Raw genomic sequence first — 18975 nt, 5'->3', positions numbered from 1 at the left:
GAGCTGATGCCAGGGGCTTGGGTGGAGGGCAAATGCTTTGAGAATGATGAGGGCAATGAATGTACAAATGTGCTTTACACAATTGATGTATGTATGGATTGTAATAAGAGTTGTATGAGCCCCTAATAAAATGATTTAAAAAAAGATTAAAAGGGAAAACTCTTAAATTATCCAACAGTACACGTGGTTGTAGATGCTGTTTGTCTTTATATGTTTTGGTCAATTTATCTTGTTACAGGTGGACAATTTACAGTAGGCATGGCTTTGATGTAAAACCATTATAGTTTTGTATATGTAAATGTGGTAGAGCCATAAAGATCATTTAATAGAGTGGTGGTTCTCAACCTTCCTAATGCCGCAACTCTTTAAAACAGTTACTCATGTATTACATGAGTTACTATAAGATTATTTTTGTTGCTACTTCATAACTGTTATTTTGCTACTTTTATGAATCATAATGTAAATATCTAATAGGCAGGATGTATTTTCATTGTTACAAATTGAACATGATTAAAGCATAGTGATTAATCACAAAAACAATGTAAATATATGTTGTGAAATATTTATTTCTAAGGACAAAGAAATGAAGTTTTGTCTTGAAGCATGGTGTAGCATGGGGAACAGTCTTCACTCCGGGTACTCATATGTGAGCCTATCGGCATGTGGGCAGACCCACCTGGAGAGGGATAGAGGAGCCGGGTCTCGGTTCCTAAGGCCATCGGAAATATGTGCTTTCCAACGGTCTTAAGTAACCCCTGTGAAAGGGTCGTTTGACCCCCAAAGGGGTCATGACCTACAGGTTGAGAACCGCTGCAATAGAGCAAACATGCAAATTAGAAATTTCAAAGTTTTTACTACATAGTAAAGACTGAAAGTTGAAAGAGAAAAATGTCACAAAAGCATGTTCTCTATAGAAAATTTGTCAGTACAAATGCATGTTTATTTCTAGTAAATAAATTACTATTTAGCCAAAATGCAGCTGAAATGCAAAGTAGATTCACACCCTTCAACTACCTTGCACTTTTCTTTAAAATGATAAAGACAAGAGTTTCAGGAAATTGTCCTTTGGAGCTTTTAGCTGTTAGAATCTTATAGGATCCTGTTGGTTTTACAAAGGAATGAAATGAAAACTAGCACTCAAAATTTTATTAGCTTTATATCCTTGGACAAACTAAAGCAGCACAGACTCTTGGGGTTTTAAGGGAAGGATCACTAGCCCAACCTCTCCTGAGCTATTTCAATCCCTCCCAAGGATTCAAACAGTCTTAATTTAGAGCCATTTCCCTGGCTGGAAACCACCTACTCCATTTTAGAAACTTCCAGCAGCCAGTGATTTAAATACGCAAATCACTCCAAAAATGTAAGACATTACATGTTGTATCAGGATCTTCCTAGTTGCTTCACTTAAAAAAATATTAAGGGTTAACTCTGAAATATCTTAGTATATACAAGTCATATGGATTAATAAGAAAATGACTAAGATCTCAATAGAAGTGAAACTACATTCACACATGTATCTTTAAAAGGTTAGCTTATCTGACAGACAATTGTCCTCATAGGTGAACCATGACATAACAAAGGTCATCAAAATGGTCATATGCAATATTAGCAAAGGAGCAAGGAGACAGATGCTTCTAAACTGGCAGAACTGGACATTGCGACACATTTTAGGCATTCCGGGCAGTCTCTAGGTTATGACATTTGCAGGTTAAGTCAGAACACATGCATCACGGCCATACAAGAGGTGAAGGTGACTGAGCTGAAGTGCTGTTGGAGTAGGGGCTTCACTCAGTCACCTCAAAACCAGGGCAAGCTTACAGCGGGTTAAAGGGCAAGCCCTGGTGGTTTAGCAGGTCCCTCACTGGCCTGACAACCCCTACAGCAGCCTTTCAAAACCACCAGCCGCTCCCGGGGAAAACGGGAGGCTTTCTATTCCCATAAAAAGTTAGTCTTGGTGTCAAAGGGATCAGGTATCAGGCATCAACGAACAAAAATCATATCAGTGTGAATGAAGGGGAGTGCAGATTGGGGACCCAAAGCCCATGTAGGCAACTGGACATCCCCTTACAGAAGGGCCTCAGGGAAGAGATGAGCCAGTCTGGGTGCAGTATAGCAACAATGAAACATACAACTTTCCTCTAGTTCTTAAATGCTTCCTCACCCCACCCACCCCACCTTCCTGATCCCAATTCTACCTTACAAATCCGGCCGGACCAGAGGATGTACACTGATACCGATAGGAACTGGAAACGCAGGGAACCCAGGACAGATGACCCCTTCAGGACCAGTGCTGAGAGGAACGATACCACGAGGGTGGAGGGAAGGTGCAGTGGAAAGGGGGAACCGATTACAGGGATCTACATATAACCTCCTCCCTAGAGGGAGGATAACAGAAAAGTGGGTGAAGGGAGACATCAAACTGTGTAAGACATGATGAAATAATAATAATAATTTATAAATTATCAAGGGTTCATGGGGGTGGTGGGACGGGGAAGGAGGGGAAAAATGAGGAGCTGATACCAAGGGCTCAAGTATAAAGCTAATGTTTTGAGAATGATGAGGGCAACAAATGTACAAATGTGCTTGACACATGGATGGATGGAGGTATTCTGATAGGCACTTTATGAGCCCCCAATAAAATGATTTAAAAACAAAATAAAGCAAAAATAATACAATTAATTAATTAACATGCTTTTTTAAAAGTCTTGGAAAGCTATGGGGGGCACTTATACTCTGTCCTATAGAGGTTACTATGCATTGGAATGGACTGGCTGGCTGTGAATGAATTTTTCAAATAATAAAACAAAACCCACCAGAGGAATTTAAAAATCATAGCCAAGACCATTAATTTACCAGGCCAGGGACTCCATACCCTTGGAGAATGTGCTGAGAGTGCCCTAAAGGGGGCAAAGTCAGTTGTTTGGATTCTTTGGTTTTTCTTATGTGCTTATAAACACGAAGCAGCTGATGTTTATCCCAGTGAAGCATTTGGTTTAGATAAGCAGATGGTTTAAACAAGTCCACTGCTCAGGAAGGATTCTTCAGTCAGGTCTATTGAGCGTCTGACCTCCTGTGGTCCTTAAAGGGCCTCCCCGTTGACCAGCTGAGGAAAACCACGTGCGCTGCAACAAAATGTTGATTCTTGATCCAAGGGGGCTTTAAAAAGTTCGTGGAAACTTGGAGTTAAAAGAAAAGGTAATTTTTCCACATGATTTTTTTATATCTCCTTGTATTTCCTAGACAAGTTCTGCTCTAAGCAGAATTTTTTTCACTTAATTCATATTGTGAACTCCATGCTGATACCAGCAATGCAGGAAACAAGATGGCAGGGACCTTCCCTATACTTGACACTTAGCAAAATATTTGTCCTCATGCAAATGTTTATATCATTTGACCTAAAACATCCACTTCAGGAAATCCATGCAAAGGAGATAATAATGTGGCCAAATATTTACATGCAAAGATATGCATTGGAGTAGTGCTTTACCAAAAAAAAAGAAAACCCTAAATTTATAACAATAATGAACTGTTGAAAAATATATATAATTCATTAATAAAAGTGTCTATATTTGTAATGATGTGAGATCTGTATGATATATTCAGGAAATAGAATATAAAATGTGCATAGTATATTATGTTAAAATAAGGTTTTGAAACACATGGAAAGAAATATACCGCCAAAATGTTAAAATCAATTGGTATATGAGGATTAAGCTTATGAATGTTTTTTTCCTTTTCATTTCTATTAATATTTTAATTTATGAGAGCATACATTTTTTTTAAATAAAAAAATGCAGTTGAGTTTCCCGCATTTGGGGAAATCGCAGGGGTCAGCACATCCGCAGTGCAATGGATAAGCCTCGCCTTGGGAAAACCACCTTCATGATCATGGTATCTCCCCTGCCAGGTAAGTATAGGAGAGCATACATTTTATAATATAAACTCCAACAACAAAAACATCCAAATTAAAAATAGGCACAATTGAAAAGGGCTCTGTAAATGGCTCAGTTCTGTGTATCTGTCAAGATCCTGAGGATTTTGTCAAAAGGCAAAATTTCTGTATAAATTAGATTTATTTTTGTTTGGGTACCTACTCAATCGACAGACTCGGCAATCCCCCAGATGAACAAACAGGAATGAGGCAGACTTTTCTGTGGCAGTGTCTATCACTCCCCCTGGAATTCTCCCAACAGAGAAGGCTCTAGCCCCCCTTATCCCTGGGAGCCAATGGTAGTTAAGGAAACTCTTTTATGTATTTGGCTGCTTTCTTGAGCCCCACCTCACCCCCAAAAAGTGGCAAAATGAGGGTAACCCCTCCCTAAGCACTGGTCCTGACCAGAGATTCAGAATCCCCAACCCCTCCTTGGAGTTTCAGGGCATCCAAGAACCCACTTGGTGAAACTGAGGGCTGGCCCAGCAGTCAGCAAGACACTTGTGTTTAAGTCTCCCCAGATGCTGCATTAGGTATATCTGTTGCACAAATATTGAAGAGCAAAGAAGTTACTTTGAGGACTGAGGTGCGCCTGACCCAAGTCATGGTGTTCTCCATTGCCTCATGTGCATGTGAAAGTTGGGCATTGAGTAAGAAAGATGGTAGAAGAATCAAAGCATTTGAATTGTGGTGCTCGAGAGGAATACTGAAAGTACCATGACAACTATGAGGACACACTGATCTGTATTGGAAGAAGTAAGGGCAAAGAACTCCTGAGAGGTAAGGATGGCCAGACTTCTCTAACACACTTTGGACGTGCTGTCAGGAGAGATCTGTCCTTGGAGAAGGACATCATGTCTGGTAAAGTGCTTCGGTGCCAACAGCTGAAGACAAAGCAAGTGCATAAGCAACTGTGGTAAAGAAAGCTGATGGTGCCCGGCTATCAAAAAAGATAGTGTCTGGGGTCTTAAATGCTTCAAGATAAACAAGTGGTCATCTAGCTGAAAAGCAACAAAGCCCACATGGAATAAGCACACCAGCCTGTGTGATCACAAGGTGCTGAAGGGGTCAGTTATCAGGCTTCAAAGAACAAAAAATCATATCGTTGTGTGTTCACCTCCATGATACGATCCCTGAAGACAAATGGGTGCATAAGCAAATGTGTCGAAGAAAGCTGATGGTGCCTGGCTATCAAAAGATATAGCGTCTGGATCTTAAAGGCTTGAAGGTAAACAAGTGGCCATCTGGCTCAGAAGCAACAAAGCCCACATGGAAGAAGCACACCAGCCTTGCAATCACGAGGTGTCGAAGGGATCAGGTATACGGCATCATCAGAACAAAAAAATCTTACTATAGTGAATAAAGGGGGGAGTGCAGAGTGGAGACCCAAAGCCCATTTGTGGGCCACTGGACATCCCCTTACAGAGGGGTCTAAGGGAGGAGATGAGCCAGTCAAGGTGTGATGTAGCAACGATGAAAAATACAACTTTCCTCTAGTTCCTAAATGCTTCCTCCCGTCCCCGCCCCACCCCCTTCCCACTGTCGTGATCTGAATTCTACCTTGCAAGTCTGGGAACTGGAAACACAGGGAATCCAGGGCAGGACCACTGATGTGAGTGGTGATACTGAGGGTAGAGGGCTAGTGGGTTGGAAAGAGGGAACAGATGACAAGGATCTACATGTGACCTCCTCCCTGGAGGATGGACAACAGAAAAGTGGGTGAAGGGAGACGTCGGACAGGGCAAGATATGACAAAATAATAATTTATAAATTATCAAGGGCTCATGAGGAAGGGGGAAGCGGGGAGGGGGAAAATGAGGATCTAATGCCAAGGGCTTGAGTGGAGAGCAAGTTTTGAGAATGATGAGGGCAATGAATGTACAGATGTGCTTTACACAATTGATGTATGTATGGATTGTGATAAGAGTTGTATGAGCCCCTAGTAAAACGATTAAAGAAACAAGAGCTTCGGTGCCAAACAGTAGGAAGGCCCTTGACAAGATGGATTGACCCAGTGGCTAAGCTACATCAGTGGGCTCAGGCACAGGAACAATTGTGAGGATGGAGCCAGGCCCTTGTTGCACATAGGGTCATTCCGGGTCGAAGCTGACTTGATAGCACCTAAGGACAGACGCTAAGTGGTGCGGAAGGGACCACTTCACATCTATTAATACAAACCCAGTCCTTCCCTTTGTGTTTGTACTTCCAGAACACAGATGCATGAGACGTTGCTAAAATTAGCTGTGTCTCCACTACAACCGATGATACAAAAGCTAAGCGCTTCCATTAAAGTTAAAGCAAAATGATTTTGTTTGTGGCAGGAGACAAAACCCCTAAATCCTTTTCACAAGCTAGTATCCGTGTCTGGAAAGGGGGCGGGTTGCAGCTGCCCTGCACACCTCACAGGTGTTTGAGGTTCAACTAGAAAAAAACAAGCCACACACTGACATCGCATCGATGGCCTTGTAAAGGACCCTCTAGGCAGAAGAGACCTGCCGCAGTGAGCTTCGCAGACTGTAACTCTGTGAGGGAGTAAAAAGCCCCCTCATTCTCCTGAAGTACACCTTAAGATTGCTTAACAAAGACGTGAGCGCGCACCTGGAAAACAAGGTGGTTCCCGGCTCACAGTCGAGAGCTATCAAGTATCAGAAAGCCCGAAGCCTGGCCTCGTGGGCGCCCCAGGAGCAGCCCAGCGGAAAGGCTGGTCGGCCGTGGCCGAGGGGACGCAGGCTGTCGCCCGCAGACCTTGGCCGGGAGCATCGCCTGGGACCAAAGACCGCAGCCGCCCCGCAGCCGTAAAGCCGTGAAGCCGTAAAGCCCACCGAAGCGTCGCCCGCGCGCCCTGGCGGGAAGGAAAGGCCGGCCGGGCCGGGCTGGGCCCCGGCGGCACTGCGCCTGCGCGCGCGCTCGCGGCCGCCCCAGAATAAACAAATAGCCGAGCGCCGGGCGCGGGGCGGGGCGGGGAGGGGCGGAGCCCCGGAGGGGAGGGGCGGGGCCCCGCCCGGCGCTCGCCGCTCGCCGCTCACGTAGCAGCCGCGTGAGTCAGCGCCTTCGGCCGCAGCTGGAAGCCCGGGTCGGGTTTCCCCGAGCCGCGCCAGCTGCCTGCACGTCCCGCCGCCCGGCGAGGCCCCGCGCGATTAGACGGGGCGCATCCGCCAGCGCCGCGCCCGCCAACCCCGGGGTCAAGTGTGGGGGGGGTGCCGGATGCGTCCCACCCTCCCGAGCCCCCTCGCTGGGCCGCCCTCTGCCTGCCGCAGTCGGGGGACGATTTTCTCTGGGTGCCCCCACCCCGCCCCTTCCCTGCCATCCCAAGCTTGTCCCCTTAGGTGGCCACGTGGGGGTGGAGCTCGCCCCCCCCCCCAGTCCATTCCTGGGAGCGCTGGCCATCCAGAAGGGAGTGGCGGGAGGGTGGGGAGGACCAGGGAGGCAGCTGCCCTTTTGAACAAAAGGGCTCGCTGGGGCTTGACCTGATTGGGAAGCCCTGGAGGTGGTGTCCAGGGGTGACACGTGGAGGGTGGGGGGAGTGGGGGTAAAGGTCTATAAGCTGAGGGCCAGGGCGGGGAAGTCCCTTATCAGCCTAATGCCACAGCAGTGAGGACCCATCCAATCTAGCCAGTTTCCTCAGATCTGCACCTGTTTAGTCACAACAACCCATTTTATAAAAGGAAGTTGCCTACGTGCCTGGCTGAAGGACAGAATTAGAAGTGCTCTGGATTAAACGTGTGAGTTTAGCAGGATCTCCTGTTAACCCCTTCATCTACAGAGGTCCAGACTTGGCTTTCTCATGGCCGGAAAAATTCCACGCCCTCCGTTGTACTTTGGTAAAACATCCCGAACCAGAGCACTTTGGAAAGCCTTCCTGTACATCTATGGTGAGCATTAGCTTAGGTTCTGGGCACGCCCTTTGCAGAAGGCTAAGGATAGCAGTGAAAGTCCAAAATCCATTCGCACATCATAAGCCAAAGATCATTGTCACCGTGGCTACGACCGTGGGTTCAAGCACAGGAGCAATTGTGAGGATGGCGCCGGCCGCAATGTTTGGTTCTGTTGTGCACACGGTCACACCGACTCCGTAGCACCGAACAACATGCACAACACGTAGGCAGTTCTGCTCTCCGGCAGAGTGCATTGGGGAGTAGATGATCCCCACCCCTCTCCAGCCCGCTGGGGAAGTGGCAGGCTCTTTGTGGGGGCTTGCCTGGGTGAGTCCTTGCTGGAGATGACCACACTGGGGAGCAGGACGGCCTCAGCGGCATGAGCATGACCCATCCTTTGTAGCCCAACTGCCTTGCTCAGAAGACCCCGTTCCAATCTTGTAAATTCTTCATTGTAAGGTAGATGGCAGAGGTACTTAGGTGGAATTGTAGTATCTTATCATTTGATCTCTCTTATCCATTTAGATTTATTCTAGTTTTTACTATTTTCTGCTTTCTGATTGAGCTTTTTAGCTGTTTGACTTGGTTATTCTTGTTAGTTTGTTTTTACTGTTTTTCTGTATGTGAAATCCAGGATAGGTAAATCTATAGAGACAGTAACTGGCTTAATGGTTCCCTGGGGTACAGCAGGAGAGATGGAGGGCAAATGTGAAGCTAAAAACGATGAGGACAAGAGTGAAGAAAATGTTCTGAAACTGAAGGTGGTGATGGTTGTACAACTCTTCTTGATCGTAGTGCACTATTGAATTATATGATATATAAATTATCTGCCAATAAACTTGGTGAAAAAATAAACGTCTTGTAAGCTTTTTTCTCTAGCATCATGTTTATGTCCCAATCACGGTCCTGTTCCAGAGTCCTACCCGTAACTGATGTCATGTATTGATCTGCAACCAATCAAGAATTTGTGACCGAGTCCTTTGTGGCATGCCTACGTAACGAGCGGTGAATTCCTGTGAATCCTCAGGTGATCCATTATAACCTCCTGCTCCTGGCACCCCTCATATGTCTGTGTCTTTGGGTTGTCTTGGCCCATTTTATGACTTAATAAATGCTCTCCTTAAGTTGCATTTGAGATTGGGGTTTTTCTTGTCCTGTGCAAATGGTACTTTTCAAAGGAGGAGGATGTTTAGGAAGGGAAAGAGCCTGATTGGAAATTGAGATGGGGCAGGACAAGTGTAGGCAAGGAGCAATGAACAATGAGTCAAGAGTGGCAAAGTGAGTTATGCCTAGGGCTTCTAACTGCAAGGTCCCTAGTTCGAACCCACCAGCGACCCCCAGGGGAGAAAGATGAGGCTTTCTGCTCCCATATGACAATTCAACTGATGGCATGGGGCTTAGGAAGAGAGACCAGGCAATGTCGGGGCACCAGAGATGCAAGACCAAGGACTCGCCGCTTAGTAGAGGGTTAAACTTCAGGGAGACTTAATGTCATGGTTCGGTACCCAGACATGGGAGGCAAGCTGTTCAGTTTTCCATGTCAGCTCTGTTACTTACAGACTACTGATGACCTTGGCCAAATGACTCATACAAATTCCCTTCATTTTATTCTCTTAAAACATGATAATGACGAAATACGATTTACTTTTTAGGGTTTATAAGACTACATTAATATAATCAAAGCTCTCCTGTATTCAGTAGCCATCACCCCCTCCCCCATAAAAAGAAAAAAAAAACGTACTGCCCTCAATGCCTACTCATTTCACGGCCTATAAGTCAACTCTGACTCCCAGTGACTCTGAGGCTAGAAACTTTTCTGAGGCTAGACACCTTTATAGTAGCGGACAGCCTCTCTGTTCTCCAGAGGAGCAGCTGATGGGTTTGACCTGTCACCTTTGGGGTTATCAGCCCAGGGTCTGACCCACAGCACCACTGGGGGCTCCTTCAGTCAGCACCCATTAACTAAAACAAACAAAAAACAGCAGAAGCACTTGCCACCAGGTTGATTTCAACTCCTGGCTATCATGTGGATCAGAGAACTGCGCTCATGGGGTTCTCAAGGACTGATTTTACAAAAGTAGATCACCCGGCTTTTCTTTCATGGCACCTCTGGGTAGACTCACATCTCCAGCCTCTCAGTTAGCATCTGAATGTTTAACTGCTTGTACCATCCAGGCCTGCAAACATTCATTGAAACCAAACAACAAGAACCATTGCCAGCCAGTCAACTCGGACCTGTAGTGACCTAGAGGACAAGGTTTCCAAGGCTGACGTCTTTGCAGAACTCTGTGTGCATCTTGTTTTGTGCTTGGTTTTTGCTGGTATCGAAGTAGGCCAGGTTGCAAAAAGAAACTTAGCTGGGAATGTCTGAAGGAGGACCTGTGGATCACGCCAAAGCCTACTTACTACCTGGAGGCAAACACTTGGCCCAAAAGAGTCCAAGTGCACAGCTGCTAGTCCAAAGGTTGGTAGTTCAAGGTTATGCAGCAACTCGCAGGCAAGGGCCTGCCGATCTAAGGTGGGGACTTTTGCTCCGTGATGCACTGTGTCTCCTTGAGTCAGAATCAACTGAGCCGCCATTGGTTTATGACTTGGGGCAAACTACTCAACTCCTCCATGCCCCAGCTTCCTTCCTCTGCTGTGCAATGGGAATACGCGTGGTGCTGGAAAGACGGACAGCGATGGTAGATGCAAAGCATTTCGTACAGTGGCGCCTGGAGAGCCCCCAGTGAACAGTGGGTGGGTATGGATCAGGAAGACAGATTTGTTTTTAATTATCATTTTATTGGGAGCTCTTACGGATAGCGTAACATTCCCTAGTTCAATCACATCAAGCAGTATTGGACGATTGCTACCATAATCAGTTTCAAAACATTCTTTCTTTTTTGAACTCCTTGATATCAGTTCTCCTTTATCGCCTCCCTCCTCTACCCCCCCAGGAACTCATTTCCCCCCTATAATAGTTTTGGTTTTGGTTTCTTTTTTGCCATATCTGATACAGTCCAGTAGATCCATTCACATATATGTGCGATCCCACGGAGTGGGGTTATACAGTCACCAATGCTTTCCGCGATGTATCCCCCCTCCTCCTGTCTCTTCCCATACCTTCCTATTGCTGTTTCTGAAGGGTGATCTATGTTGGCTTTCATGTACCAAATGATATGAACATATACAAATCGAACATGATTCCTGAGGTAACACAAATAAAAACCATAATAGTAAGGGGAGGAAATATTAAAGGAATAAAGGGTGGTTATATAGTTCATCAACACTATACTGCCCCCTGCATTTAACATCCCTTCTGTGCGGCCCTTCTGAGAAGGACTTTCCAATTATCTTACAGGTGGGTTTTGGGTCTCCACTACATCCACACCCCTTCACATGGATTTGGTTGTTTTTGAACTTCCGATACCTCTTCCCATCGACACCTCATGATCACACAGTCTGGTGTGCTTCTTCCCTGTGGGTTTTGTTGCTTCCCTGCTAGATGGCTGCTTGTTTAACTATATGCCTTTAAGACCCCGGATGCTATATCTTTTAATAGCTAGGCACTGTCTGCTTTATTCACCACATTTGCTATGCGCCCATTTGGTAGGAAGGCAGGTCTTCTGATGACCGACAAAACCTGTCCTTTTAAGGGAGAAGATTGTTTCTTATCCTGTGGTTGTCCTTTACCCTACGAAGGGGTTAGCTGGCTCTGCAGAAGGGATGAAAGTCACTGCCTCAATCACAAGGCACTGAACTTGATACTGACATTCTCTAATGTTGTAGGCCTGGTAATGGCTGTTTGAAGAATGACTTCTCCCCACCTTAAAGAGTGGTGTTTGTTTTGTTTTTTCTTATCAGCTAAAACTATCTCTTGAAAGCCCCAATCTCCAACAGGGTCCTTTCCCATTAGCAACTGCAAAATCCCCCGGACACCAGTGCCTTCTCAAGGCACCATCAACAAAAGCGTCTCAGGGATTTTTTTTTTAAACTCAGTCGTGCTGAAAAGCCAATATTCACACCCGATTCCCAACTGCTCCTTTAAAACGGGTTGCACCAGATGTTACGTCAAACTAGTCCTGGGAAGAGGTAAGCACATACTCTGGGTGGTGGGACGTGCAGAACATCAGGGGAACAAGACCCAGCCGAGTTAAGCATGTCCTGTGACTAATAGCCGGCACGTGGGTGTGGCTGACATGGGAGAAATCTGCTCCCCACAGGGCCTGGGGACCTGAAAGAGACTGGGGAAGCATCTGACTCCCAGGGAATGTGTATCCAGTCGGGGTGAACGTGGCCTCAGTTATCATACTCATGTTGTTCCAAGCTGCCTTCATGGGTTTGTTCAGGAAGGGGTGCTGCCTCTGAGCGGCTGAACCATCTTTGGGAGGTGGCCAGCCCCATGCCTAGGAAGCCAGAGCCCACTCCACAGCTGGACAGAGCACGCCTCTCCCTCTGCCTGAGCCTGAAAGGATAGGCCTAGACATTTCCTCTGGGCGTCTGCAGCAGCACTCGCCCCTGTCTGTTCAACAATGTGAGGAGGCTCCTGGCCCAGGCCACCACCATTGGCTTCAGTACCCTTTCCAGTGTGTTCTAAGAACAGACGAACACTTTCACCGAATGCAGTTGGTTGAAGAAGCCTTATTGATGGTGGGCATTTGTGTGTGTATGTGTGTTGTTTTGTGCTTTGGTTTTTGCTGGTATTGAAGTGTGTTAGTCCAGGTAGGCTAGAGAAACAAATTCATAGACACTCATATATGTGTAAGAGAGAACTTTATATTGAAGTGCAATTGTACAGTAAGAAAACATCCCAGCCTAGCCCAGATCAAGTCCTTAAGTCCAATATTACCCCATTTGTCAATACTAATCCATAAATTCCTCTTTAGACTCATGCAGCCATACAATGATGCTGAATGCAAGAAGATCACAGGCCAGTGGGTGAAAAGTCTTGTGGATCCAGTGGTGGGAAGTATCTCAGCGCTATCAGGGGTTTCCACATGGCCCCTCCAGTTCCAGGATTCTATCAGTGGAGCTCCATGTGGTTTGTCAACAGGAATGTCTCTCAGGGAGTGAGTGTGTATCTGGTCTCCAGTGAGCTATTTATTTCGATCACGCCTCCAAATGAGGTCATCAAGCTGCGACCTGATTGACAGGCCAGACTCCACTCCTCACAAATTGCCAGGAGATGATGTCACTGCCACATGAAGTAACACATGTAGGTTGCAAAAAGAAACGGAGGTGAAAATATGGATCACTCCAAACCCTACCACCTGGAGGCAAACACTGTGAACGACTCCGTGTGTGTTCTCAGGACTTCTTGCTATGGTCAGATGTCTCTTATGCAACAGGTGGCTAGTTGTCTTCATCTGGGAAGAATTATTTCATGCCTTTCCAATTGCAGCATCCACTTCTCTTTCCGAATCCTGAGGAAGGTCCCCTCTCTCCTCCCATCATACTCGGAAATTCAGGGTCCAGAGCCCTGGAGAGAATGTGCTGCCATTCCAGGTGACCAGCTCTTTGTGGGAGAGATGAGTATGCAATCGGGAGGGGCTTTGCACCAACCCCTCTCTCTCCCCTGTGCTCCAGAGCCTCAGCCTTATCAGCTCCCTCCCCTCACCCTCCCTCTGCTCTGGGAAGGGGAGAATCCACACAGACTCAACTGGCTTACGAGCACATCCACGGTTTTCAGTCAAATGCTAGTCATGTTTTGAGCTGCCCCTGCTAGAAAACTTGGCAAAGGTTTTAACTTCCCCTCTCTATTTCCTTTTACCCCAACGACCCTCCTCAAATCCAAGTAAATATCAACTTTTAAAAATCATCAGTGTGCCAAATTTCACAAATCCATCTACCTCCATGCCCCCACCCTGCTGGGGCTCCAGACTTATGTGCATTATCCATTCCATTGATGGTTGGCAAACTGCCACAGAATTAATTGTTAAAACAACCATATTTTTTATGTTATCTCTTTTACTTTGGTGGGGGGGGGGGGAGGTATAGTTCAGGGATAGTCTCTGGGAACACAAAGACTTAAGCACTTGACTACTAACCCAAAGGGCGGAGGTTTAAACTTACCTGGAGCTGTCTCAGAACAGAGGGCTAGTGGTGGACTTCTCAGACTCCAGGAGGTCAGGAATCCAGGCACAGCTTAGCTGGGTTCTCTGCCTCAGTCTCCCTCACAAGGCGGGGTTTGACTAGAGGAGGGGCTGCGCCCTAGCTCACGCATGTGGTTGTTGACAGGCCTCAAGTTCTCTCTGGCTGTTGATCGTGCGGGTCCGTTGCTATGAACAAGGGTGCAGGGTTGTCTGTCACTGCTTCGGACGGAGACCAGGTTGATTTGAGAAACTCGTAAGGGCACTCTGCAAGCACGAGGTAGGAGGACACGACACGGTTGCGTTTGCCACCTCCCAACTGCTTCGGAAATCCCGTGAAAAATCAAGCAAGTGATATACCTCAACTGTGTGGCAAAAGAGTGGGCTTTGCAATGATCACGGGCAACAATCGATACCTACGTTTCTCCGGGGATTGGTTACGCGATCTCTAGCCCGCAAAGCATCATGCTCCACGGTTTATGTAAATGAGGGACGCTTTGTGCCCACCTCGTTGTTATCTTCACGGCCCAGCTTGTGCCTCTCCCGCGTTACAACAGCCCTACTGATTGAACTTAAAAGGAATTTTTACTGCCAAGGAGGAGGCTATGACATTTTGAATTTCCAATAAATGAAATCTTAAGTTATATTTCTACTATTTTGATTAACAACAAGCTGACTCTTTTATTTCCACCACCCCCATCTCCCTAAACCCCAGATCAGGTTTCTCCAGAGGGCCATTTACAATATGACAGCTGCCCTTGGAGCAAGAAAGCAGCAAGACTGAAGTCAAAGTCTTTTGTAAACCTACTGTCATTTTTGTAAACTAATTGTGTAACCCATTCTCGTCATTATAAACGAGGCACTAGGCCAACCCACGGTCCAGGAAGGAAAATCTAGAAGGAAAGAGTACCAGGAAGTCAGGAGGAAGGGGGGGTCAATTTTAGACGCTGCCTGACACCCCACACATGCACCTGTATCTGCACCAGCAGATGAGGGGCCCTAAACTCGACCTCCCTATCTCTCCTGCTCTTCCACGCTGGCTGACTACCACATCCTACAGAACAAAACCTAAATAGCTTAATCTAGCCCTAAAGCCCAGGCTTCTAAAAACTGAAACTATATGAACTACTCCACAACAAAGGTTCTGACCTGTGGCCCACAACCCCTTTGTGGGTCGAACGAGCCTTTCCTAGGGGTCGCCTAAGACCATTGGAAAACACATATTTCCGATGGTCTTAGGAAGCAAGACCCGGCTCCTCATACCATCTCCAGGCGGGTCCACCCACATGCAGATACGCCCACATACGAGTACCAGTGTGAAGACTGTTCCCCATGCTACACCATGTTTCAAGCCAACATTTCATTGATTTGTCATTAGAAATAAAGATTTCATAATATATACATATTGTTTTTGTGATTAATCACTATGCTTTAATTCTGTTCAATATGTAACAATGAAAATACATCCTGCCTATCAGATATTTACATGATGATTTGTAATAGCAGAAGAATTACACTTAGGAAGTAGCAAGGAAAATAATTTTATGGTTGGGGTCACCATAACATAAGCAGCTGTATTAAAGGGTCATGGCATTAGGAAGGTTGAGAACCTCGTTTTAGAGTGAAACAAAATTATCACCTTGATTGTTCCAGATTAGATGAAATCTTATCTGAGATCCAGTCTCAAGAGTCCTTCCATACCTGTGTTCCTGTTTTTGTGTGTAATGTCTCACCACTCCCACAGGGACCCCTTCTGTTACTGTCTCCCCTGGCTGGACTGTCACCTTCTAGAGGACCCCGGTGCCCTGGCATTGAGATGGCAGGCATCCCCACAGGCTCATGCAACGAGGGCATGTTTTGACTCTGCCAGCCCATCTGCAGCTGACCGTGCCCAATGTGCTATTCTCCCAGCATGCACGACGATACCATTCTCGGTCTCAGAGGATTGCAGTCTGTGCGGTACAGCCTCTCCCCACTCGCCCTCATGAGTAATTCTGTAGGTTCTTGTCCTACCAAGTGAAAGATTTGCTTTGGGAAAACACAGGTCATAGCAAAAGCATTTGCTTAAGAAATCCTTCCCACTCGTATGGTCAGCCTCAGGATTTCTTGTCTCCCACATGCACACCCGGTTGTTTTAAGAGCTCATGGACAGAGATTCTTAGGAACTTCCTCTGGAGGGGTGCGTCCTGGGTAGCAAGGGTTTGGGGAAATGTAGTCCCAGGATGCACTCCAGGACTCCACACGTTCACAAGGCGAGTTCAAGTGTGCTCTATAGAGTCCGAATTGACTCGATGGTCGTGACTTTGGCTTTGGGTTCCCCCACTGCTTCACTGCAAGGTGTGCATATGGACTTCCTTCCAACAAGGCAGAATGGAAAGGAAATGCAAAAGAGGAAGACGTGCTACCTCAGCCAGATGATCAAGTGCGGCGTCAACAGTGATAGCTTCATACGATGTGAATAAAGATAGCAATTTACCTTGTGATCTTCCTCTCTCAAAAATAAAACAACACAACACAAAGCAGAACAAAACCCCTATAACCATAATTGAATAGTGAAGAAAAATAACAGACAAATTCCTAAAAGGGAACATTCTACAAAACACCTGAGCAGCGTGTCTCCAAACTGCCAAGGCCGGTCCAACCAAGGAAAGACTGGCAACTGGTTCCAGTGCAGAGGAGCCGACGAGACCTGATGACTCGGGGTAACATGGTTGGGTTCTCAGAAGCAGCACCAACGGTGGCGAGAGAGAGAGGTGTGTATCGAGGAAATGATTCGCACAGCTGTAGAAGTGGACAAATCCCTCATCCATTGATCATACGTCAGGCCAGAGGCTTCTCCTGACTCACCTACCTGCAGGGGCCAATGAACTCAAAATAGGCAGAGAAGATGGAAGCTGCCGCTGACTCCCAGAGCAGCGGGAAATACAGAAGGTGGCTCAAGAACTGGCGAGGAATGGGCCAGATGCAGGAAATTGGTAAAAATCTTTCAAATTCCATCATCTTTGGGATTAGTGATCAACCCAAATATCTGAGTAACAGTGGTATTCACTTTTCTTCCTTGAAGACCTACACATATTATCCAATCATGGATAGCCTTGTACTTCGGGGTAGATCTTGAATGTCTTCTTTAATGATGAATGGGCCACCGCGCCTTCTCAGTTTGCCACTCTTAGCACAGGAGACTGCATGTACGTCTGGGCTGATGCGAGAGATGAATTCATACGCTCGCATGTGTATAAGAAAGAGCTTAGTGACTTCACCCAAGAGGCTCCCCACTGGCATCAAGGCCAGCAACCAACAACCGTTCCCCAGACGACGCCAGCCAAGACTTAACGATTCAACGTTTGCTGCGAAGACAAAGGGTAATCCCTACAGACACTGATTGAAGTTCCTTCCCTCTGCTTCCAAGAAGAAGGCCTTGATTTGACCTGGTCAGAATGTAAATTATGATTTTCCTAGATGTGTGGAAAAATAAAAAAAAAAAGGCCAGTGTTCTACCCCAAACCTCCTAAAACATATGCTCCCAACACATCTTTAAATCCGTGGGACCCTATGAATGCTCTAAAAGAAGCCAGCATACAACAAAACCTTGAGATGTCCCACTGGATAACTTCATACCCTCGTGAGTTTATAGGTCTGGGGTCCATAGACCCCCTTGAGCTGGATGATTACCATGAAAAGGACACGTTAACGGGACAGGTCGGCTTTGACCCGGAGACCCAAGAAAAATCCCATCATGTCTTAAGACCTGTCAGCTCCTTGGAAGAAGGACTAATTGCCTGGCTGATTAATAACCAACGCCCTCTGGAGGCTACTGTCCATGACTGTACCCCGACAGTTTTGTGCATTTTCCACACCTTTATACCCAATTCTGAAGAAATGAGGGCACTTAATAATAACATACAGGGCGGGGGGGGGGGCGGGGGGTGACCCATAAGGACTGATACATTCAGGAGAAGATGAAAGAGCAAAGCTTGCTATCCACCTACACACTTCCATCTTGTTACACACAAAAGAGCCGACTGACCTTTATGACATAAAGTCATTTCCAAAAATCAGACACTACAAAGACAGAAGATTTGTATTTGAGACAATTGGCATTAAGGCCTCAACCTATGTCTTCTCTAACGCAAACAGTGATATTCTCTATGAGCATTTAAAATCTGACCAATATACTATGTGTCGAGATCCTAATCCCCTTAGGTAACCTGGTGTTTTACAAAATAAACAAGGCACAGAAACTTGCAAGGCAGAACAGTTTTGCAGCAAGCCAGAAGAACATCCATCGGCCTGGGACGTGGAAAATGAGGAAGAGTCACGAGTTGGAGTCACGACTAGTCTAGCTTGGATTCCTAGAGCTGGAGTGGCCAAGCCACAGACCAACCTGCCGGACCTTAAGAACTCGTTTTCAATATCTGGTGTATGAAAGCATCTCCATAAGTCCATTACAGATGACCGTGATGACCTCGGGGACAAGGAGCACTCCGGGATGAAACACCAATTCTACGGCCATAACTCCCCTTATTTCTACAATTAAGACATTCATGCATCCCCTCAAAGTCTGTTCTCTTGCAAAAGAAGAGAAAATATATATAACGGAACTTCCAACTTGCCTTAGTGATAAGACACAATGCCCTTGTTAATGAAGTTTATGTTTTCAGGAATTGAAGTTAAGAGCTGGTCAGAGGAACTCAGAAAAGGTGATGTTTCAACTTCTTAAAAAGTGTGACAATCTCTGGTACACATGAGGGCTAGAGGCACAGGGAATCCAGGGTGGATGATACCTTCAGGACCAAGGGTGTGAGGGGCGATGCTGGGAGAGTGGAGGGTGAGTGGGTTGGAAAGGGGGAACTGATTACAAGGATCCACATGTGACCTCCTCCCTGGGAGAGGGACAGCAGAGAAGGGGGCGAAGGGAGACTCCGGATAGGGCAAGATATGACAAAATAACGATGTATAAATTACCAAGGGCACATGAGGGAGAGGGGAGCAGGGAGGGAGGGGAAAAAAAAAGAGGACCGGATGCAAAGGGCTTAAGTGGAGAGCAAATGCTTTGAGAATGATTGGGGCAGGGAATGTATGGATGTGCTTTATACAT

The 18975-nt window shown here is 46.4% G+C and overlaps 1 non-coding gene and 1 pseudogene across 1 annotated transcript; one reads left to right on the top strand and one right to left on the bottom strand.

The window, feature by feature from the left end:
• Positions 1–3754: 3754 nt before the first annotated feature.
• On the bottom strand, positions 3755–3915 carry LOC142426891 (U1 spliceosomal RNA). Its single transcript, XR_012779776.1, has one exon. It is a non-coding gene; the product is annotated as a U1 spliceosomal RNA (small nuclear RNA).
• Positions 3916–17106: 13191 nt separating this feature from the next.
• Positions 17107–18414, top strand: LOC142426611 (sperm-associated microtubule inner protein 4 pseudogene; annotated as a pseudogene).
• Positions 18415–18975: the final 561 nt, after the last annotated feature.

This window comes from Tenrec ecaudatus, chromosome 14 (assembly GCF_050624435.1).
Source record: "Tenrec ecaudatus isolate mTenEca1 chromosome 14, mTenEca1.hap1, whole genome shotgun sequence".
In the NCBI taxonomy this organism is placed as follows: domain Eukaryota; kingdom Metazoa; phylum Chordata; class Mammalia; order Afrosoricida; family Tenrecidae; genus Tenrec; species Tenrec ecaudatus.
The sequence above is the reverse complement of the archived record's forward strand: the minus strand, read 5'-3'. Positions and strand labels throughout refer to the sequence as shown.